We start from the raw sequence: 24250 nt of genomic DNA, 5'->3' as shown, positions 1-24250 counted from the left end.
GTAGGATGGCTAGGGTGTTAAGCATTTTACAGGTTAGGTTGCCTAGCAGCACGAGCTCTGAAGATAGATGGGGGGGCAATCAGTTCACATATGGTGTCCAGAGCACAGCTGGGGGCAGAGGGTGGTCTATAGCGTGAGAAACTTGTTTTTAGAGAGGTGCATTTTTAAAAGTAGAAGTTCAAATTGTTTGGGTACAGACCTTGGTAGTAGGACTGAACTCTGCAGGCTATCTTTGCAGTAGATTGCAACACCGCCCCCTTTGGCAGTTCTATCTTGTCTGAAAATGTTGTAGTTAGGGATGACATTTTCAACATTTTTGTTGGTCTTCCTAAGCCAGGATTCAGACACAGCTAGAACATCTGGGTTTCCAGAGTGTGCTAAAGCAGTGAATAAAACAAACTTAGGGAGGAGGCTTCTAATGTTAACATGCATGAAACCAAGGCTATTACGGTTACAAAAGTAATCAAAAGAGAGCGCCTGGGGAATAGGAGTGGAGCTAGGCACTGCAGGGCCTGGAATCACCTCTACATCACCAGAGGAAAAGAGGAGGAGTAGGATAAGGGTACGGCTAAAAGCAATGACGTCTGGAACAGAGAGTATAAGGAGGTTTCTGGGGGCGATAAAATAGCTTCAAGGTATAATGTACAGATAAAGGTATGGAAGGATGTGAATACGGTGGAGGTAAACCTAGGTATTGAGTGATGATGAGAGAGATATTGTCTCTAGAAACATCGTTGAAACCAGGAGATGTCATCGCATGTGTGGGTGGTGGAACTAATAGGATGGATAAGGTACAGTGAGCAGGACTAGAGGCTCTACAGTGAAATAAGACAATAAACACTAACCAGAACAGCAATGGACAAGGCATATTGACATTAAGGAGAGGCATGCTTAGTCAAGTGATCAAAAGGGTCCAGTGAGTAGTGAGGTTGGTTGGGGTCACGGCGATTCAGACAGCTAGCCGGGCCATCGGTAGCAAGCTAGCATAGGATGGAGGTCTGTTTTCAGCCACCTCGTGCATTTCCGTCGGTAGGATTCCGTGTGGTAGATGGGATCAATCCAAATCGCAAAAAAAATGGATATAGAGGCCCAAGAAAAAAATAAAATAATAATTGTCCGATAGATCTATTCAAATAGCAGCCGACAAGACAGCTAACGATTAGCAGACCGCAGATGGGCGTTCAGGTAACGTCGCGACGGAGGAGCCAGCTGGATAACTCCCTCGGGCAGATAACGTCGGTATTCCAGTTTTGAAGGCCCAGTGGGGCTCCGCGTTGGCAATAAAACGGGTCCGAATAAGTGATTGTAGCACAGGAGTGGCTGATGGAACTCTTCAGCTGGCTAGCTCCGGAATAATTGATGTTTGCTCCGGAATCGGCGTAAGCCGATAGTCACACGGATAGCAGCTAGCTAGCTGTGAGATCCAGGTATAAATGTCCAGAGCTTGCAGTTGAAATCCGGGGACATGGAGAGAAAAATAGGTCCGGTATGTTCCGGTCCGAGCCGTGCCACACAAAACTAACGATAGATTTTCGAGCTGAAGGATAGTTGATGACCACAAACCGTGGTTAGCTGAATACTAACGATTAGCCAGTAAAGAAGCTAACTAGCTTCTGGCTAGCTTCTGGCTAGCTTCTGGTTAGCTTCTGGCTAGCTTCTGGTTAGCTTCTATGGAGGATTACAGATTTGAGGTAAATAATACTTTATTTTTTTATAAATTGGTGGGTTGCAGGAGAGTGTTTTGAAGCTGAGTTTATGGAATAGAAAAAAATATTAATAAAAAGGTATGCGAAGAAAGTTATATATATATATATATATACGGGACACAACAAGACGAGGACAAAAGACGTCTGACTGCTATGCCATCTTGGTGACAAAAGGATAAATAAAAATGGATGACTGTAACTAAAGCTGGGAATGTCAATACAATCAAACTAGCAAGGGCAATGATCACAAGTCAGTAATAACCTGGCTAATAGGCTAGCACACGTCAAACACAAGGCCCAGCAGGCCGAATAGAACACACAAGCGAGCTTAAATGAGTCAACAGTTGAGTCATCTACTATATGAAATTACAGCCTGATGCGCACGCATCTGTGAATTGAATTTAAATTACGCTGCTTTTGTTTGTCCCATTTACAGCATGCAGCGGGGGAAAGTGTACATGCGATAGTCCTAGCTAGGCTATGAAAATGTTGCAGTCTGGCTTCGGTTTAAAAAGTTTGAGTGGGTTTATCTAATGTTCCCTGGTTATATTTTAGCTTATCTCTCTCTGTCTAGCATTAGTTGGTGATCTCGTAGTTGATGTGTATATGTAGCTGAGGGGGAGAGAGCCTACCTTTTCATTGTTGTTTGATCAATAGAACTGTGAAGTTCCCAAACGTAAGAGGACTCCCGTGGTATTCCCATATTTGATGATATCCATGCAGGTGGCTTTTGGCAAATGCGTTCTAATGAGCTGAAGTCGAACTGTTGCTACTGCCTGTAAACACACATTCCAGTTCAAATGATTGATTTCAGGCCCTTGTGGCAAATTACTTATTTGCATATAGGCCTACTGTAGCTCTGATTGGCTATGGCGCACCGCTCTGCGTAGACTCCGGTCCTGGACAAGACAGATGTTAATGATAAGTTTTATTTACTGCAGTGTCTATTAATTGTCCAAATGCATGGGCGCTTTTCCACTCTAAATTGCTTTCCATTTTTTTAAAATAAAAAGTATCCTATTCTTCCTGTGTGTATATGAACAGATTTTATATTGCTTAAACTCTGTCAGTTCCACTTTAAACAATTTCCTTAGGTATGGGAAAATTGTTCCTTAATCCTTAAGGGAAACACTTAATGTTCTATGCAACTGGGGCAATTCTTTTTAATTAGGGTTAACAAGTGTTAGGCTATGCTAGGCTATATGGCTAACATTAGGTTAGCGTAAGCCAAACCCAGCACTTGGCTTGCTCTTTCTGCTCAATGTTCTAGTATGAAAATACTCAGGCTAATGAGTGCCGATGGTTTTCTGTGGGGCTTTGGCTGGTCTGTGTTAGATTCTGTCTCTGTACAAAAAATGTAAAACTGGCCTAGCTTTAACCAAACCGTTTTGCTAGAGCCCTCACATAGCCACTGTTAATATGGAATATATTATATCTCCCTATCCAAGATACACATTTGAGCGATTGAGCGAGCGGATGCACACAATCACACAATGCACACAATCACACAGTATAATGCATTGTCTCTCCTATAGACACACTCTCTCTGTCTGTCTGTAAGAAAGTATTTTGGGGTTCCCCCACATACACCCACACACACACTCCCAGTGGGTCATCAAATCTGTGTGCTAATTGAGAGCGGCTGTAGTCCATTATCTGTCAGCAGAGACAGAGGCATTCTAGATCCTAATGTAAAACACATGGACCACAACACACACACATAAATACTATACACGCATACATATACACGCATAAATACACTCACGCACACACACACACACTGTGGGCGCACACAATCACACTCGGAGACATGAAGTGTATTAACATAGACCCACGGAATGCTGGGATTGGTTAGGCCTATTGCCACAACGATGAATAACGCGATTATAAATCTCTCCTCGTACTTGGTGATGGAGAGGGAGGGTAGAGAAAAAGAAAAGTGAGTGATAGATGAAGAAAAGTGTTAGAGAATGGAGGGAGGTTAATCAATGGAGAGAAGTAAAATAAAAGAGAGATGGATTGATGGATGAAAAGAGGAGAGGAGAGATAAATGGAAGAGTGGGAATGATTGAAGAGCGAGAGAGAGGGAGAAGAACAGAGGAGGGAAATTGAAAAGGAAAAAAAAGAGAAAGAAAAGACTCGTAACCTACTTTTCACGAAGGCATTCCATTCTTTAGAACATGTAGCTCACACACCTGGTAGTTATTATCACAGGGAGAGAGAATAAGTTTCTATGACGTAGTTGAATTCCTGACCGTGGAACACATACTTATTTACTGTATGGAGAGGAACAGAGGGGAATGGAGGGAAGGAGAGAGAGTGGAATGGAGGGGAAAGAGAGGAAGACTAAGGAATGGAGAGAAATAGAGGAATGGAGACAACAAAAGAAAAGGGACAGTGTTTTTCCTGTCCGCTGGACCCCCTGTGTGTGTTAGGTATTCTCTCTCTCTCTTTTTACATCTATCTCCTTGTCTCTTTCATGCATTGGCCTTTTGATGTGGTTCCAGATGTGGGGTATGTAGCGAGGGCTGAAGCAGAGGGAGAGAACCAGAGATATTAGATTATAATTTTAATAGTCACATGTACAGGGTTGCTGGTGTAATTACAGGGTACAGGGAACATCTTAAGGTCCGAGCTCCAACAATGAAGGTAAAAATGAAATAAAAGCAATACATGTAATATTAAATAAATAATTCTATAAATAAAATATTGGTGGTGTCCTGGAGGACAATGTTGCGTTCGGCTGAGCGTAACACCCACTGTAGTGCCTTGCGATCCGCAGCGATGGAGTTGCTGTACCAGGCTGTGATGCAGCCCGCCCGTATGCTCTTAATGTTGCTCCTGTAGAACACTGAGGACCCTCTTGGGCAGGCAGAATTTCTTCAGCATCCTGAGGTTGAAGAGTCGCTGTCATGCCTTCTTCACCACAGTGTCCTTGTAATTTGACCAATTCAGCTACTTGGAGTTGCGCCGAGAAACTTGAAGTTTTTGACTCTCTCCCTGTTGATGAGGATGGCGCGTGCCCAGCCTGGTTCCTCCTGAAGACCACAATCCACTACTTTGTTTTGTTGACGTTGAGGGAGAGGTTGTTTACCTGGCACCATGCCGTCAGCGTGCGTACCGCCTCCCTGTAGGCTGCCTCGTCGTTGTTGGTAATCAGGCCTACTACTGTCATGTCATCAGCGAATTTGATGGAGTTGGAACTCTGAATTTGATGATGGAGTTGGAACTGTATGAGGCCACACAGTCGTGGGTATACAGGAGTGGACTGAGGATGCACCCTTGTGGGGCCCTGGGTTGAGAATCAGTGTCGAGGAGATAATGTTGCCTACCTTCACCACCTGGTGGCGGCCTGTCAGGAAGTTCAGGACCCAGTTGCATAGAGAGGAGCTCAGACCCAGGGCCGTGAGCTTCGTGGTGAGCTTAGAGGGCACTGTGTTATTGAAGGCTGAGCTGTAGTCAATGAACAGCATCCCCATATGCATTCCTTTTTTCCAGATGGGTGAAGGTATTGTGCAATGGCGATTGCGTCGTCAGTTGGTCTGTCAGGGCGATAGGCAAATTGGAGAGGGTCAATTGTGTCAGGAAGGGAGGAGGCGATGTGATCTTTGACTAGCCTCTCGAAGCACTTCATGATGAGAGGTGAGTGCTATGGGTTAGTAGTGGGTTACTTACCCTTTCTTATCTTGAAGCAGGTGGGGATAGTGGCTTGAACTAGAGAGAGATTGCACATTTCTGAAAAGAGATGGCTGAAACAGAGTGAGGAGAGGAGAGAGTATATGGAGAAGGGGCGGGAGAGAGAGGGGAGGGAAACTTAGAGAAGGCAGGAGAGGGATTAGTGATGGCATGTATGCATTAGTGCTTAGGAATGTAAACAGATGTCCTATAGCCTAAGATAAGACCAAAAGTTTGTGTGCTCCTGACGATTAGTTGTTTAGCTGAATCAGATGTGCCAGTGTAAGCTTGCATACAGTATTTCTCCTGTACCAGGGTTGGAGACCATTAAAGACCAATGCTCCATTGCTAGACACCCTCCATGGGGGCTACTAAAGGGCGGTGACACTGACGCTTCACTGTAGAGTACAGTAATGTCAACTAGAAGGGAACAAGTTAGGTCAACTTGAAGATAAACAAATCGTCAAATTCCCCCTCTTCAAAGGGGGAGACACTCTAGACCCAAACTGTTACAGACATATATCTATCCTACCCTGCCTTTCTAAGGTCTTCGAAAGCCAAGTTAACAAACAGATCACTGACCATTTCGAATCCCACCGTACCTTCTCCGCTATGCAATCTGGTTTCCACCAGATTGCATAGCGGAGGGTGCACCTCAGCCACGTTAAAGGTCCTAAAAGATAACATAACCGGCATCGATAAAAGACAGTACTGTGCAGCTGTCTTCATCGACCTGGCAAAGGCTTTCGACTCTGTCAATCACCACATTCATATCGGCAGACTCAACAGTCTTGGTTTCTCAAATGACTGCCTCGCCTGGTTCACTAACTACTTCTCAGATAGAGTTCAGTGTGTCAAATTGGAGGGCCTGTTGTCCAGACCTGTGGCAGTCTCTATGGGGGTGCCACAGGGTTCAATTCTCGGGGCGACTCTTTTCTCTGTATACATCAATGATGTCGCTCTTGCTGCTGGTGATTCTCTGATCCACCTCTACGCAGATAACACCATTCTGTATACTTCTGTTCCTTTGGACACTGTGTTAACAAACCTCCAGACGAGCTTCAATGCCATACAACTCTCCTGCCGTGGCCTCCAACTGCTATTAAATGCAAGTAAAACTAAATGCATGCTCTTCAACCGAACGCTACCCGCACCTGCCCGCCCGTCCAGCATCATAACTCTGGACAGAGTTAAATAGCCCATCCAACTACCCATCCCCATATTGTTATTATTTTTTATTTTTTTGCTCCTTTGCACCCCAGTATCTCTACTTGCACATTCATCTTCTGCACTTCTATCACTCCAGTGTTTAATTGTTCAATTGTAATTACTTTGCCACTACGGCCTATTTATTGCCTTAACTCCCTAATCTTACGTCATTTGCACATGCTGTATATTGATTTTCTTCTATTGTGTTATTGACTGTACGTTTGTTTATTCCATGTGTAACTCTGTGTTGTTTGTGTCGCACTGCTTTGCTTTATCTTGGCCAGGTCGCAGTTGTAAATGAGAACTTGTTCTCAAGTGACCTATCTGGTTAAATAAGGTGAAATAAAACAGCTTGGAAGGGAACAAGTATTTCAGGTCAACTTGAAATGAACACTGATGTTCCTTCATTCATTCTAATCTCTTAGGCACATGTGGCTTTAACCAGACATGGCTGGTATAATCTATTATTAACACCTTAGAGACAAGGAGACCATACAGCACTCATAGTCCTTCTCATTCATCCCCCTCTCCTTTCTCCCCCTCTTCTCCACTCATCTGACCCATAGTCATCCTCGTATCTCATCCATCCTCCTCTCCTTTCTCCTTCTCTCCACTGCTCATCTGACCCATAGTCATCTACATTCCTCATTCATCCACCTCTACTATCCTTTTATCTCCCCTCCTCATCCTCTCCTCCACTCATAGTCACCCAAATTGTTAATTTATCCATCTCTCCTCTGCTCCTTGCATGTGTGTTATACGTGACCCCCCCTCGGCTAGCCTCCTCCAAACGTAGATAATCCTCACTATCCCCTCTTCCGCTGCCCAGTCTCAATGGCTCGTTTTGTCCGCCCTCTCTTACTCATTCCAATCCTTTCTTTTTAACCCCCCCCCCCCCCCCCCCGCACACACACACAAATTGCTGGTTAATTTCGGAAGTTTCTTGTCCTCGGGAATGGATTGAAGGGAGGGAAGGAAGTAAATAGAGGGGGATATGTAATAACTGTAGATAGATTTAGTCTAGATCCTGGTTACTGTAGATACATTGTTTAACCATCTAACATGTCAGAGCACACATGCACACACTCAACACATTTTTATTTGTCCCTTTCGCTGAATACAACAGGTGTGCTCTTTGTGTTATTTTCTTCCTTCCCTCCCTTCAACACCTGCCCGAGGTTGAGGTGGTATGGGACGTGATGTGTACCAACAAAGTGGGCTATATTCAACAGGCTTAAAAATGAATAACGAATGACGGCCAGGTGTGGGGGTCACAAAAGTCACACAAGCATCTGTGTGTCTAGTTGTCTACCCCTCTCCTTGCTCTCCATCTGTCCCTCCATCGTCCCTTGCTCCCTCCATCCCTCTCTCCGTCCTGGGTCAAGTTTAGCATTCCACCCAGTATGGAGTTGTCTGTCTGTCTGCTCTTTGTGTCTTTAAAAAAAGGGAAAAAAAGGAGAAAAAGAGAGGAAGAAATAAAGGGGGAAAATATTATCTTGGAGCGGAGCGTGCTTGCTCCATAACCTGTGAACAGAGCAGACTGTTTGGAAAAGGAAAATAAAATAATGGAATTATTGAGGGAGAGAGAGAGTGAAAAAAGGTAGTTATAGGGACAGAGAGAAATAACAAGGAAGCGGGGAGAGGGAGAGACGGAGGCTGGTTGATAAAGTAGCTAAGGTCAAGTTGGTATAGGGGGGGTTGGGGTGGTAGTACTGCTGTTTACTGTGAACTGGTCTCTCCCTCCCCCCTCTCTTTCTCTCTCTGCCAACAATGTGCAGCAGCTCAGTCAGAGCTGGTATGGCTGAGAGTCAGGTTACATACTTAGGTTATGGTGCAGTGGAGAGGACAGAGCTAAGAGAATATTGCACGTAGGAACACACACTGAGTACCATGCACACACACACACACTGAGTACACTGCATCTACTCAGTGAGTGTGAAAAACACAGTAGCGTTGGAAGGAACCCACCAGGTACAACCCTTAATCTGTAAACAATGGCACCCTCATAGACGTTATCCTGACCAACTGGCCCTCCAAATACACCTCCGCTGTCTTCAATCAGGATCTCAGCGATCACTGCTTCATTGCCTGCATCTCCTATGGGTCCGCAGTCAAACGACCACCCCTCATCACTGTCAAACGCTCCCTAAAACACTTCTGCGAGCAGGCCTTTCTAATCGACCTGGCCCGGGTATCCTGGAAGGATATTGACCTCATCCCGTCAGTTGAGGATGCCTGGTCATTCTTTAAAAGTAACTTCCTCACCATCTTAGATAAGCATGCTCCGTTCAAGAAATGCAGAACTAAGAACAGATATAGCCCTTGGTTCACTCCAGACCTGATTGCCCTCGACCAGCATAAAAACATCCTGTGGCAACTGTTCAGGGAAGTCAGGAACCAATACAGCCAGCTTTTTCAAGCAGAAATTTGCATCCTGTAGCTCTAACTTAAAAAAGTTCTGGGACACTGTAAAGTCCATGGCGAACAAGAGCACCTCCTCCCAGCTGCCCACTGCACTGAGGCTAGGTAACATGGTCACCACTGATAAATCCATGATAATCGATAACTTCAACAAGCATTTCTCAATGGCTGGTCATGCCTTCCTCCTGGCTGCTTCTACCTCGGCCAACTGCTCTCCCCCCCCCCCCCCCCCCCCCCCCCCCCCCGCAGCTACTCTTCCAAGCCTCCCCAGCTTCTCCTTTACCCAAATCCAGATAGCAGATGTTCTGAAAAAGCTGCAAAACCTGGACCCGTACAAATCAGCTGGTCTTGACAATCTGGACCCTCTATTTCTGAAACTATCCGCCGCCATTGTCGCAACCCCTATTATCAGCCTGTTCAACCTCTTTCATATTGTCTGAGATCCCCAAGGATTGGAAAGCTGCCGCACTCCCCCTCTTCAAAGGGGGAGACACCCTGGACCCAAACTGCTACAGACCTATATCCATCCTGCCTTGCTTATCTAAGGTCTTTGAAAGCCTAGTCAACAAACAGATCACTGACCATCTCGAATCCCACCGTACCTTCTCCGCTGTGCAATCTGGTTTCTGAGCCGGTCACGGGAGCACCTCAGCCACGCTCAAGGTACCAAACGATATCATAACCGCCATCGATAAAAGACAGTACTGTGCAGCCGTCTTCATCGACCTGACCAAGGCTTTCGACTCGGTCAATCACCATATTCTTATCAGCAGACTCAGTAGCCTCGGTTTTTCGATTGACTGCCTTGCCTGGTACACCAACTACTTTGCAGACAGAGTTCAGTGTGTCAAATCGGAGGGCATGTTGTCCGGTCCTCTGGCAGTCTCTATGCGGGTGCCACAGGGTTAAATTCTCGGGCCGACTCTTTTCTCTGTATATATCAATGATGTTGCTCTTGCTGCGGGTGATTCCCTGATCCACCTCTACGCAGACGACACCATTCTGTATACTTCTGGCCCTTCCTTGGACACTGTGCTATCTAACCTCCAAACGAGCTTCAATGGCATACAAAACTCTTTCCGTGGCCTCCAACTGCTCTTAAACGCTAGTAAAACCAAATGCATGCTTTTCAACCGTTCGTTGCCTGCACCCGCACGCCCGACTAGCATCACCACCCTGGATGGTTCCGACCTAGAATATGTGGACATCTATAAGTACCTAGGTGTCTGGCTAGACTGTAAACTCTCCTTCCAGACTCATATCAAACATCTCCAATCTAAAATCAAATCTAGAGTCGGCTTTCTATTCCGCAACAAAGCCTCCTTCACTCATGCCGCCAAACTTACCCTAGTAAAACTGACTATCCTACCAATCCTCGACTTTGGCGATGTCATCTACAAAATAGCTTCCAATACTCTACTCAGCAAACTGGATGCAGTTTATCACAGTGCCATCCGTTTAGTTACTAAAGCACCTTATACCACCCACCACTGCGACCTGTATGCTCTAGTCGGCTGGTCCTTGCTTCATATTCGTTGGTGTCTTGACGGATTTGTCCAAAATCGTGTGACATAAAACATGACTTTCCTGTCCTTGCATTTATGGCAATTACTTACTATATATATTAAGCATTAACAAGTTAAATTAGCCATTAAACTTAAACTATGTAAGAATCCTGGATCTAGCTGTCCTACAGTTTTTTTTTGCGTAGAAATCCCAGAAATGCAGTGAAACTACATATAATTTCGTGTCTCCTTATGTTATTGGGCGAAAACTGTTTTCATGGGCACACAAATCCAAAACAATATATGCATTGCAAAATCGAATGCTTCAAACCGGGTCACCATACCTTGATACGTAAAACCTAAATCGATACTGTCGTTAACGTGGTTCTTCAATAATTATACATACTACTTGTTGGATGCCATTTTGGTGTCCAGCTGATTAGTTACGCCATGATATTTTCACACATCATCTGATGCAGGAAGGAATTTTCCGAATGACAGTCAAGTGAACAACAGCGGTTGTGATAGTGCCTGCGATGCAACAACAGGCCAAGTGCTGGAAAAAAGGTGTTCACGATTAATGTTCAGAATATCTTGGTGTCTCATTCGGTACCCCATTGAAGACAGTTGTGCCTGGATCCACGTTGGATCTAATATTCCTAGCGAATTGATGTTGATCATCTGTTGTTTGCAATAACAGTAAAAAAAGAGTCACACACTCTACATAAAAGCTTCCAGTAATTACATTTTGGCATCACTGTGCCTTCTTCGTCATTGTGCCTTCTTCAACCTAAAGAAGGCACAGTGATGCCGAAACGTTGATGGTTACCCAATAAATAACTGGGAGCTTGCATATAGTGTGACTATTTCTTTCTTTTTATAGCATACAGTTTTCTCGCCATTAGTCAGCACCTCTATTAACTTTTTGGGGGGTGTGCGCCAGCTCATGCTTTTTATTATAGGATCATCTGTTGTCTGCTTGATTTACAGCAGGGTCTCATTAGATTTAACGAAGAAAGCATCAAGGTAATGAGTTCATGTTTTTGTGCCTCGGATTGGACACCGAGTCTACTGTGAGCAATTGGGTATAGGATAGACTATTGCACAACACACAAAGCCATTCCTGTTAATTATTCTGGATGTAATGACAACAAACAGCAATTTTAAACAGTTGGAGCTCAGAAAATCAAGTACTGGAATATGCCTACCTTGAAAATCACATCTTTATTTAATTTGGTGCTTGAAAAGTTATTGTAATTATTGTAGCCAATTTATGTTCTCCTGCTCCTTTCTAATTATCTGGGAATTTTGTGAGAGATGTGGCCACTTTCGTTTGTTTCCTGCCACTTCAATTGAAGTGTGTTGTGCTGCTCTTTTTGCGGTAAGACCATGTGCGGTTATTATGAGGACGACAACATCTAATATTGGCTTCAACTTGGCTTTTCATACAAATACTTCCATTAAAAAACAAAGCTGGTTTTTGGTCACCTTCTCATTATAAAAACAGTGATGGTGAGATTAATGCTACTGCTATTCATGGCTTATCTGTGCCTGCGTCGGCCACATAGGCTACAGAAAAATTACCACGCATGCGTCCAATCTATTTAGTCAGGCAATATCCACATTATTCTCACATATTTTATAATGTAATAATAATTACAATATCAATACATTGGCAAGGCCTAAAAATGTGTTGGTGTCTTAGTCATTGTAAACTGAGAATTTGTTCTTAACTGACTTGCCTAGTTAATTTAAAGGTTCAAAAAATAAATCATTTGTTTTTGCCTTGATTCGTTGGTTTCATTTGACTAGAAATGAAATATAAAAAATAAAAAAAATTAAACTATTTTTGCATGATTTTTGGGGGGAGGGGTTCTATATTTGCCGTTATATGTACTATTATATAAATTGTACAATTGTATAACATTTTGGTAGTTGAAAATTACAATTAAGTGCTTGAAAAAGTCCTTGAATTTGACTTCCCAATGTCTGCATGAACCCTGCTTAAAGGATTTATAGGCCGCCTATGTTGTTGTATAGGTGGCGTTATGGGCATATATTAACTTTTATTCCTCTAAGTACACATGTGAAACTGCATGAATATATGACAGTCATAGTAAACAGGACTCTATGCCCTATTTAATGCACTACGTTTGCCCAAGGCTTATAGGGCTCTGGTCAAACGTGTGCAATATATTGGGAAATAGGGTGCCATTTGGTATGCTGATCTAGTATACTTATTATTCAGTGTATGACATTCATAGTAAACATATAACATGTAGAACCAAACTGTGAACTCTGGACAAGTTAATCCTAAACTTTATAAGGTGAGATATTTACAAACTTCTATCATAGGATGTGTTCCAAATCGCACCCTATTCCCTTTGTAAAGCACCACTTTTGATTAAGGTACGTCTTTTAATGGATTGTGTTTATATGTGTCATGGCTGGCTGAAGGACTGGACCAAGGTGCAGCATGGTAAGCGTACATTTTCTTTATTTAAAAATGACGCCGACAAAACAAAGAACAAAACCAAACCGTGAAGCTTTGGGCTATGTGCCCTGAACAAAGTCAAAATTAACTTCCCACAAAACCGGTGGGGGAAAAGGGTACCTAAGTATGGTTCTCAATCAGAGACAACGATAGACAGCTGTCCCTGATTGAGAACCATACCAGGCCAAGACATAGAAATACAAAACATAGAAAAAAGGACATAGAATGCCCACCCTAGTCACACCCTGGCCTAACCAAAATAGAGAATAAAAAGCTTCTCTATGGCCAGGGCGTGACAATATGGAGCGGTTCATCCAGGGATTACATAGAGGTGTGTGTGTGTGTGTGTGTGTGTGTGTGTGTGTGTGTGTGTGTGTGTGTGTGTGTGTGTGTGTGTGTGTGTGTGTGTGTGTGTGTGTGTGTGTGTGTGTGTGTGTGTGTGTGTGTGTGTGTGTGTGTGTGTGGCATCATTCATCCACAGAGCAGTACAAACTCCCCATTTGTGAATGATATAAGCCTGATAATTCAAGTCTGGTTGCTGGACAGGTAAACGTGTGTGTGTGTGCCAGTATGATATAACCGTGAATAATGTAGAGGAAGAGTTGTCAAACAATGTAGGGTAGGATGTGTTATAGATTATGTTTACTCCCCATGCTAGAGGGAAAATACTCTTGATAGATTTAATTCAATTTAAGCATTTATAACAACATTGGAGATCAGTTCAGACATGAGAATGCTAATCTTTTGAAGTTTAAATGCATTGCCTTCATATTCTACCAGTCCAGACACATTTCTATGCTCAGAGGGTTTCTAGTGAAATGAAACCAACGGATCAAGGGAACTGGTTGAACAAACGTCTAAATTCTTAGGTGATATAAGGTGTGCGTGCAGGTACTAATAAAATACTTTTTGCTGGTGCTAATGGAGGTGCTATGCCTATTCTAGAGAGGGCTTCAACACCGTCTTGCCCCTCCCTGGCCCATGAATGCAGGTGAAGCATATAGAGGACTGGAAACTCCAGTATAGGGGTTATCATGAGATTGTATGTCTGGCATGAAATCTATGTCTGTGGTTGCTCCACAGTGCCCTACAGAGAAAAAGTCACAATAGAGGTCGATGCCATGTTGTTTGTCTGAGATCACAGAAAAAATTATAGAATGGATTTTAGATATTTTAGGCTGTGAATGATTCTGTGTTTGTGAACGAGGTGGTTGTTTTGAAAGGATCAAACTAAATTTTACTAACAACATGCCACTTTGAGTGATGCCAGTGTGTCTATGTATGCGGATGGCTATACACATCAGCTACTACAGCGACTGAAATGACTGCAACACTTAACAAATAGCTGCAGTTAGTTTCAGAATGGGTGGCAAGGAATGTTAGTCTAAATATTTCAAAAACTAAAAGCATTGTATGTGGGACAAATCATTCACAAAACCCTAAATATCTTAATAAACAATGTGGAAATTGAGCAAGTTGAGGTTACTAAACTGCTTGGAGTAACCCTGGATTGTAAAATGACATGGTCACAACATATTGATATAACAGTAACTAAGATGGGGAGAAGTCTGTCCATAATAAAGCGCTACTCTACCTTCTTAACAGCACTATCAACAAGGCAGGTCCTACAGGCCCTAGTTATGGCACACCTGGACTACTGTACTGTAGCTTAACTGGAGCCTCCAGAGATGCAACCTCTCTCATCGTCACTCAATGCCTAGGTTTAGCCCACTGTACTCGCACCCTACCATACCCTTCTCTGTACACTATGCCCTGAATCTATCCTACCACGCCCAGAAATCTGCTCCCTTTATTCTCTGTTCCCAAAGCACTCTCATTTGTTTACTTCTGCAACCGTAAAAGCTTTGGGTTCATGCATGTTAACATCAGAAGCATCATCCCTAAGTTTGCTTTATTCGCTGCTTTAGCACACTCCACCAACCCTGATGTCTTAGCCGTGTCTAAATCCTGGCTTAGGAAGGCCACCAAAAAATTTCCATCCCCAATTACATTTTCCGTCAAGACAGAACTGCTAAAGGGGCGAATTGCAATCTACTGTAGAGATAGCCTGCAGAGTTCTGTCATACTATCCAGGTCTATGCCCAAACAGTTCGAGCTTCTACTTTTAAAGATCCATCTCTCCAGAAATAAGTCCCTCCCTGTTGCCGCTTGTTATAGACCCCCCTCAGCTCCCAGCTGTGCCCTGGACACCATATGTGAATTGATTGCCCCCCCCCCCATCTATCGTCAGAGTTCGTACTGCTAGGTGACCTAAATTGGGATATGCTTAACACCCCGGCCATCCTACAATCTAAGCTAGATGCCCTCAATCTCACACAAATTATCAAGGAACCTACCAAGTACAACCCCAAATCCGTAAACATGGGCACCCTCATAGATATCATCCTGACCAACTTTCCCTCTAAATACACCTCTGCTGTTTTCAACCAGGATCACTAGCTCATTGCCTGCGTCCTTTATGGGTCCGCAGTCAAACGACCATCCCTCATCACTGTCAAATGCTCCCTAAAACACTTCTGTGAGCAGGCATTTCTAATTGGCCTAGCCCGGGTATCCTGGAAAGATATTGACCTCACCCCGTCAGTATAGGCTGCCTGGTTCTTCTTTTAAAAGTGCTTTCCTCACCATCAGAAATAAGCATGCCCCTTTCAAAAAATGTAGAACTAAGAACAGATATAGCACTTGGTTCACTCCAGACTTGACTACCCTTGACCAGCACAAAAACACCCTGTGGTGTACTGCACTAGCTTCGAATAGTCCCAGCGATATGCAACTTTTCAGGGAAGTCAGAAACCAATACACACAGTCAGTTAGGAAAGCAAAGGCTAGCTTTTTCAAACAGAAATGTGCATCCTGCAGCACTAATTCCAAAATGTTTTTGGACACTGTAAAGTCAATGGAGAATAAGATTACCTCCTCCCAGCTGCCCACTGCACTGAGACTAGGAAACACGGTCACCACTGATAAATCCACGATAATCAAGAATTTCAATAAGCATTTCTCTACGGCTGGCCATGCTTTCCACCTGGCTACTCCAACTCTGGCCAACAGCTCCGCACCCCTCTCAGCAACTGGCCCAAGCCCCCCGGCTTCTCCTTCACCTAAATCCAGACAGCTGATGTTCTGAAAGAGATGCAAAATCTGGATCCCTACAAATCAGCTGGGCTAGACAATCTGTACCCTCTCTTCATAAAATGATCCGTCGCCATTGTTGCAACCCCTATTACTAGTCTGTTCAACCTCTCTTTCGTATCATCTGAGATTCCTAAAGATTGGAAAGCGGCCGCAGCCATCTCCCTCTTCAAAGGTGGAGACACTCTAGACCCAAACTGTTACATACCTATATCCTTCCTGCCCTGCCTTTATAAAGTATTCGAAAGCCAAGTGAACAAACAGATCACTGACCATTTAGAATCCCACCGTACCTTCTCTGCTATGCAATCTGTTTTCCGAACTGGTCACGGGTGCACCTCAGCCACGCTCAAGGTCCTAAACGATATCATAACCTCCATCGATAAAATACAGGTCTGTGCAGCTGTCTTCATCGACCTGGTCAAGGCCTTCGACTCTGTCAATCACCACATTCTTATCGGCACAATCAACAGCCTTGGTTTCTCAAATGACTGCCTTGCCTGGTTCACTAACTACTCCTCAGATAGAGTTCAGTGTGTCGAATTGGAGGGCCTGTTGTCCGGACCTCTGGCCGTCTCTATGGGGGTACCACAGGGTTCAATTCTCGGGCCGACACTCTTCTCTGTATACATCAATGATGCTCTGGCTGCTGGAGATTCTTTGATTCACCTCTATGCAGACAACACCATTCTGTATACTTCTGGCCCTTCTATGGACACTGTGTTAACAAACCTCCAGATGAGGTTCAATGCCATACAACAGTCTTTCCGTGGCCTCCAACTGCTCTTAAATGCTAGGAAAACTAAATGCATGCTCTTCAACCAGTCGCTGCCCGCACCCTCCTGCCCGACTGGCATCACTACTCTGGACGGATCTGACTTTGAATATGTGGACAACTATAAATACCTAGGTATCTGGCTAGACTGTAAACGCTCCTTCCAGACTCACATTAAGCATCTCCTATCCAAAGTAAAATCTCAATCGACTTCCTATTTCGCAACAAAGCCTCCTTCACTCATGCTGCCTAACATAACCCCGTAAAACTGACTATCCTACCGATCCTTGACTTCTCGCTGCATATTCGTTGCCAATTCCACTGGCTCCAAGTCATCTATAAGTCTTTGCTAGGTAAAGCTCCGCCTTATCTCAGCTCACTGGTCACCATAGCAACACCCACCTGTAGCATGCACTCCAGCAGGTATATTTCACTGGTCATCCCCAAAGCCAACAACTCTTTGGCCACCTTTCCTTCCAGTTCTCTTCTGCCAATGACTGAAACGAATTGCAAAAATCACTGATGTTGGAGGCTTATTTCTCCCTCCCTAACTTTAAGCGTCAGCTGTCAGACCAGCTTACCGATCGCGGCAGCTGTACACAGCCCATCTGTAAATAGCCTATCCAACCAACTACCTACCTACCTCATCCCCATATTTGTTTGTTTTTCTGCTCATTTGCACACCAGTATTTCTACGTGCATATCCTCATCTGCACATATATCACTCCAGTGTAAATTGCTAAATTGTAATTACTTTGACACTTTTGGCCTATTTATTACCTTACCTCTTTACTTAATTTGCACACACTGTATAAAGATTTTTCTATGGTGTTATTAACTGTACATTTGTTTATCCCATGTGTAATCCTGTGTTGTTTTTGTCGCAATGCTTTGGTTTCTCTTGGCCAGGTCGCGATTGTAAATGAGAACTTGTTCTCAATTGGCCTACCTGGTTAAATAAAGGTGAATTTTTTTTAAATAAAAGGTGCCACAAGGAGGGACTTAAAAAAATGACAATTGGCTCAGATGGCCCTTGGATGTACACAGAGAGCAAACATTAGTAATATGCACGTCAATCTCTCCTGGCTCAAAGTGGAGGAGAGATTGACTTTATCACTGCTTGTATTTGTGAGAGGTATTGACATGTTGAAATCACGAGCTGTCATTTTAAACCACTGGCACACAGCTCAGACACCCATGCATACCCCACAAGACATGCCACCAGAGGTCTCTTCAAAGTCCAGAACAAACTATGGGAGGAGCACAGTATTCCATATAGCCATAACTACACAAAACTCTTTTCCACATCAAATAACTCATGCAAGCAGTAGAATCAGATTTGTTTTTAAACAGATAAAAATACACCTTATTGAACAGCGGGGACTGTGAAGCAACATGATAACAGACGCACTATACACAAGTACACATGTATTTTGTGTTGTAGATATGTGATAGTGGAGTAGGGGCCAGAGGAAACACACTTTGTGTGTTGTGAAATCTGTTCTGAATGTATTTAATGATTTTAAAATTGTATAGCTGCCTTAATTTTGCCGGACCCAAGTAAGAGTAGCTGCTGCCTAGGCAGCATGGGAATCCATAATAAATACAAATACAATCTACTAGACTTCTATTCTATACCTATAGGAGGGTATAAATTACTTATTACATCATTGACCCTGCTGAAAGACAGAAAGGTAACTTCTTAGAGTATATTAGTACTAGATAAGATTAGATAAGACCACTAGCTCAGATCTGTATATCACTCAGACTGTGACCGTCTACTGTATTTCTAGAACTGTGTCTTAAAGGAGGTATAAGTTACTTATTAATGTTAACTCCTGCTGAAAGAACGGGAAAACAGTAACTTCTTAGATTAGATCAGACCTAGATAAGGTTCCCTGTCTGTTCCATAGATCTAGATCTGTATATCACTCAGACCATGTTCATTCTATCTATCATATTTCTATATATGTCTCTTAAATGAGATATATGTTACATATTTATCATCAGCCCTGCAGAAGGAACTGAGAAACAAACTTTTTTGAGTAGATTATGACAAGATAAGTTTCCCTTTCTGTGCCACAGAGCTATGGAGAGTTTAGGCTGGCCCAGACCTGCACCGCACACACATATTAAGGGATTGGGTTTCCATCTTCTGCTAAGCTCCCAGAGTAGTCCTAATACTTGTTCATGTGCATACTTGTCTTTCCCTCTCCCATTGTTTTCCCTCTTTCCTTCTTCACTTTTCACTAGCTTTTCCAGTGAATAACGAGGGCATGGATTCAGTAAAACCTTCTAGAGAAAAAAATCCAAGAAGCTTCATAACAAAAATGCAAATACGTTTTCAAGGAAGTTATGAGGTACATGCAAACCTGCAAAATCGTAAGAACTTTCTCAAATTCCTCCTTAAAAATGTTTAGTGAATCAAGACCCTGTTTATCAGCTCTTTCTGATATCAGTGGCCATATTCACAAAGCATGACGGTGTAGTTCTGCTGATCTAGGATCAGTTTGGCCTTCATAGATCGTAATTAATAAGATTACATGGGGGGGGGGATTGATCCTAGATCAGCACTCCTAGTTTGAGTCGCATTGATTACTGGCCCTGTGCAGAATCATCTTAAGAACTTTTTCAAATTCGTTCTTAAGAACTTTAAAGGGATAGGTCAAGATTTTTGAAATTAAGCCCTCTGTCTACTTCCCTAGTCAGATGAACTTGCGGATACCATTTTTAGGTCTCTGCATCCAGAGATATCCGGTCATTGCGCTAACGCTAGTTAGCATTGGCTCGCGAAACTACGTTTAACTTCCTTTATGCTGGACGCAGAGATATAAAAATGGTATCCGAGTTCATCTGAAAATCTTGCACTATCCATTTAAGTGAATCAGGACCCTGTGTCTCAGTTCTTTTTCTATAGGGTCTGTACTGTACTAGGGCCTCTGTAAAAAGGGTGAAAGGTTGAAGACTTAGTTTGTTTGTTGTTGTTATTGCCGCTGGTGGTTTTACTGTTATGGTTGCAGTCGGTGCTCAAACTTTAACCCTGGTCACATTTAGAACACAGCTCTTCGTGCTATAAACCAAAACTGCAGTGTGAAAGCAATTGTCTGGTGCGTGTGTGTTTTGTGTATGTGTGCGTGCACTGTAAAAATAAGATGTTATCAATGTACAATTGTAAAGCAACCAGCAGCAATAGGATTGTGAGTTTTCTCAACAAAATAGCTTTGAAGTTGATTCAACGTATAACTAACTGTAAGGTAACCAGTTGCAATAGTTTGGCCAACATTTGGGCATATACAGTGGGGAAAAAAAGTATTTAGTCAGCCACCAATTGTGCAAGTTCTCCCACTTAAAAAGATGAGAGAGGCCTGTAATGTTCATCCTAGGTACACTTCAACTAGAGACTGAAAAACAGCTTCTATCTCAAGGCCATCAGACTGTTAAACAGCCACCACTAACACTGAGTGGCTGCTGCCAACACACTGACACTGACTCAACTCCAGCCACTTTAATAATGGGAATTGATGGGAAATGATGTAAATATATCACTAGCCACTTTAAACAATGCTACCTTATATAAATGTTACTTACCCTACATTATTCATCTCATATGCATACGTATATACTGTACTCTATATCATCGACGGTATCCTTATGTAATACATGTATCACTAGCCACTTTATACTATACTATGCCACTTTGTTTACATACTCATCTCATTTGTACATACTGTACCCGATACCATCTACTGTATCTTGCCTATGCTGCTCTGTACCATCACTCATTCATATATCCTTATGTACATATTCTTTATCCCCTTACACTGTGTACAAGACAGTAGTTTTGGAATTGTTAGTTAGATTACTTGTTATTACTGCATTGTCGGAACTAGAAGCACAAGCATTTCGCTACACTCGCATTAACATCTGCTAACCATGTGTATGTGACAAATAAAATTTGATTTGATTTGATTTGATTTGATTTGAACTATGACAGTCAAAATGAGAAAAAAAAATCCAGAAAATCATATTGTAGGATTTTTAATTAATTTATTTGCAAATTATGGTGGAAAATAAGTATTTGGTCAATAACACAAGTTTATCTCAATACTTTGTTAAATACCCTTTATTGGCAATGACAGAGGTCAAGCGTTTTCTGTAAGTCTTCACAAGGTTTTCACACACTGTTGCTGGTATTTTGGCCCATTCCTCCATGCAGATCTCCTCTAGTGCAGTGATGTTTTGGGGCTGTTGCTGGGCAACATGGACTTTCAACTCCCTCCAAAGATTTTCTATGGGGTTGAGATCTGGAGACTGGCTAGGCCACTCCAGGACCTTGAAATGCTTCTTACGAAGCCACTCCTTCGTTGCCCGGGCGGTGTGTTTGGGATCATTGTCATGCTGAAAGACCCAGCCACGTTTCATCTTCAATGCCCTTGCTGATGGAAGGAGGTGTTCACTCAAAATCTCACGATACATGGCCCCATTCATTCTTTTCTTTACACGGATCAGTCGTCCTGGTCCCTTTGCAGAAAAACATGATGTTTCCAACCCCATGCTTCACTGTAGGTATGGTGTTCTTTGGATGTCCTCCAAACACGACGAGTTGAGTTTTTACCAAAAAGTTATGTTTTGGTTTCATCTGACCATATGACATTCTCCCAATTTTCTTCTGGATCATCCAAATGATCTCTAGCAAACTTCAAACAGGCCTGGACATGTACTGGCTTAGGCAGGGGGACACGTCTGGCACTGCAGGATTTGAGTCCCTGGCGGCGTAGTGTGTTACTGATGGTAGGCTTTGTTACTTTGGTCCCAGCTCTCTGCAGGTCATTCGCTAGGTCCCCCCGTGTGGTTCTGTGATTTTTGCTCACCGTTCTTGTGATAATTTTGACCCCACAGGGTGAGATCTTGCGTGGAGCCCCAGATCAAGAGAGATTACCAGTGGTCTTGTATGTCTTCCATTTCCTAATAATTGCTCCCACAGTTGATTTCTTCAAACCAAGCTGCTTACCTATTGCAGATTCAGTCTTCCCAGCCTGGTACTGGTCTACAATTTTGTTTCTGGTGTCCTTTGACAGCTCTTTGGTCTTGGCCATAGTGGAGTTTGGAGTGTGACTGTTTGAGGTTGTGGACAGGTGACTTTTATACTGATAACAAGTTCAAACAGGTGCCATTAATACAAGTAACGAGTGGAGGACAGAGGAGCCTCTTAAAGAAGAAGTTACAGGTCTGTGAGAGCCAGAAATCTTGCTTGTTTGTAGGTGACCAAATACTTATTTTCCACCATAATTTGCAAATAAATTCATTAAAAATCCTACAATGTGATTTTCTGGATTTTTTTTCTCATTTTGTCTGTCATAGTTGAAGTGTACCTATGATGAAAATTACAGGCCTCTCTTATCTTTTTAAGTGGGAGAACTTGTACAATTGGTGGCTGACTAAATACTTTTTTGCCCCACTGTAGCTGAACCAACATACGCTGAAGAAAAATATAAACCAAACATGTAAAGTTTTTGTCCCATGTTTCATGGAACTATCACATTGTTCTGAAGCCATTCCAACATTGCTTTGGTTATATGCTTGGGGTCATTGTCCTGTTTGTTCTACCCGCAAAACACCAGTCTCAACGTCAACAGTGAAGAGGCGACTCATGGATACTGGCCTTCTAGGCAGAGTTGCAAAGAAAAAGCCATATCTCAGACTGGCCAATAAAGATAAAATAATAAGATGGGCAAAAGAACACAGACACTGGATAGATTAACTCTGCCTAGAAGGCCAGCATCCCGGAGTCACCTTTTCACTGTTGACGTTGAGACTGGGTACTATTTAATGAAGCTGCCAGTTGACGACTTGTGAGGCGTCTGTTTCTCAAACTAGACACTCTAATGTACTTGTCCTCTTGCTCAGTTGTGCACCGTGGCCTCCTACTCCTTTGTATTCTGGTTAGAGCCAGTTTGCGCTGTTCTGTGAAGGGAGCAGTGCACAGTATTGTATGAGATTTTCAGTTTCTAGGCAATTTCTCGCATGGATTAGCCTTCATTTCTCAGAACAAGAAAAGACTGACGAGTTTCAGAAGAGTTTTTTGTTTCTGCCCATTTTAAGCCTGTAATTGAATCCACAAATGCTGATGCTCCAGATACTCAACCAGTCTAAAGAATGGCAGTTGTATTGCTTGTTGAATCAGAACAACAGTTTTCAGCTGTGCTAACAATTGCAAAAGGGTTTTCTAATGATCAATTAGCCTTTTAAAATGATACACTTGGATTAGCTAACACAACGTGCCATTGGAACACAGGGGTGGTGGTTTCTGATAATGGGGCTCTGTGCGCCTACGTAGATATTCCATAAAAAAATCAGCCGTTTCCAGCTACAAAAGTCATTTACAACATTAAAAATGTCTACACTGTATTTCTGATCAATTTGATGATATTTAAATGGACAAAAAATGTTTTTCTTTCAAAAACAGACATTTCTAAGTGACCCAAAACTTTTGAATGGTAGTGTACATAGACAGACAGACAGAGAACAGGGTCTTTCTAACAACAAATCAACTCAAACTTTATTTGTCAACTGCACCGAACTTACCTTGAAATGCTTGCTTACAAGCGCTTAACCAACAGTGCAGTTCAAGAAGAGTTAAGAAAATATTTACCAAATAAACTAAAGTAAAAATGTAGTAACACAATAACAAGGCTATATACACATACTGTACACATAAAGTACAGAGTACAGTTTGAAATATCACTGGTTGTTGCTGCCAATTGTCAGCATGTATTGTGTAAATACCATCACACTGGCTTTCCTGCTATGTTCTCCTACAATGTCTATATCCGTCTTTCCTCTGCCTACATGTATTGTGTAAATACCATCACATTGGCTTCTGATACGTTTTCCTACAATGTCTATATGCCCATAGCAGAACTTAAGCAATGCATCTTGAATCTAACCCACAGACACACTCTGCCCAACAAATAAGTGATATCTCTTGTTGGATCTTTTTATTTTGTTTGTTTGTTTATCTTTCGCACGTACCCACCAAACCACCGTCAAAGGAGTAAGGGATTTGAGAAGGAGTGAAAGAGAGCGAGATGGAGTGTGTTATTTAATGAAAGCTTGACTTTATTAGTGTCTTAACTTTGAGTAAGTTAAGACTACAGTACATGCCAGAGAAATGGCATAAGGAAGAAACTAAACCACAGCACGTGACTGATAGTGATGAAGATGATGATATTGGTTGTGTGTTTTTTTCTTTTTACTTTCGATATCTATACTTTGAGTCACCTGTTGTATTGGAAGCTTCTATCATAAAGAT

General features: G+C 42.7%; 1 protein-coding gene across 1 annotated transcript in view; it reads left to right on the top strand.

The window, feature by feature from the left end:
* The window catches only part of LOC139378802 (TNF superfamily member 10, like), a 73049-nt gene that overhangs the window by 38866 nt on the left and 9933 nt on the right, over positions 1 to 24250 (top strand). The gene's annotated exons all lie outside the window — the stretch shown is intronic.

Source organism: Oncorhynchus clarkii, chromosome 21, assembly GCF_045791955.1.
Source record: "Oncorhynchus clarkii lewisi isolate Uvic-CL-2024 chromosome 21, UVic_Ocla_1.0, whole genome shotgun sequence".
NCBI lineage: Eukaryota > Metazoa > Chordata > Actinopteri > Salmoniformes > Salmonidae > Oncorhynchus > Oncorhynchus clarkii.
This window is presented reverse-complemented; position numbering and strand designations above follow the sequence as displayed.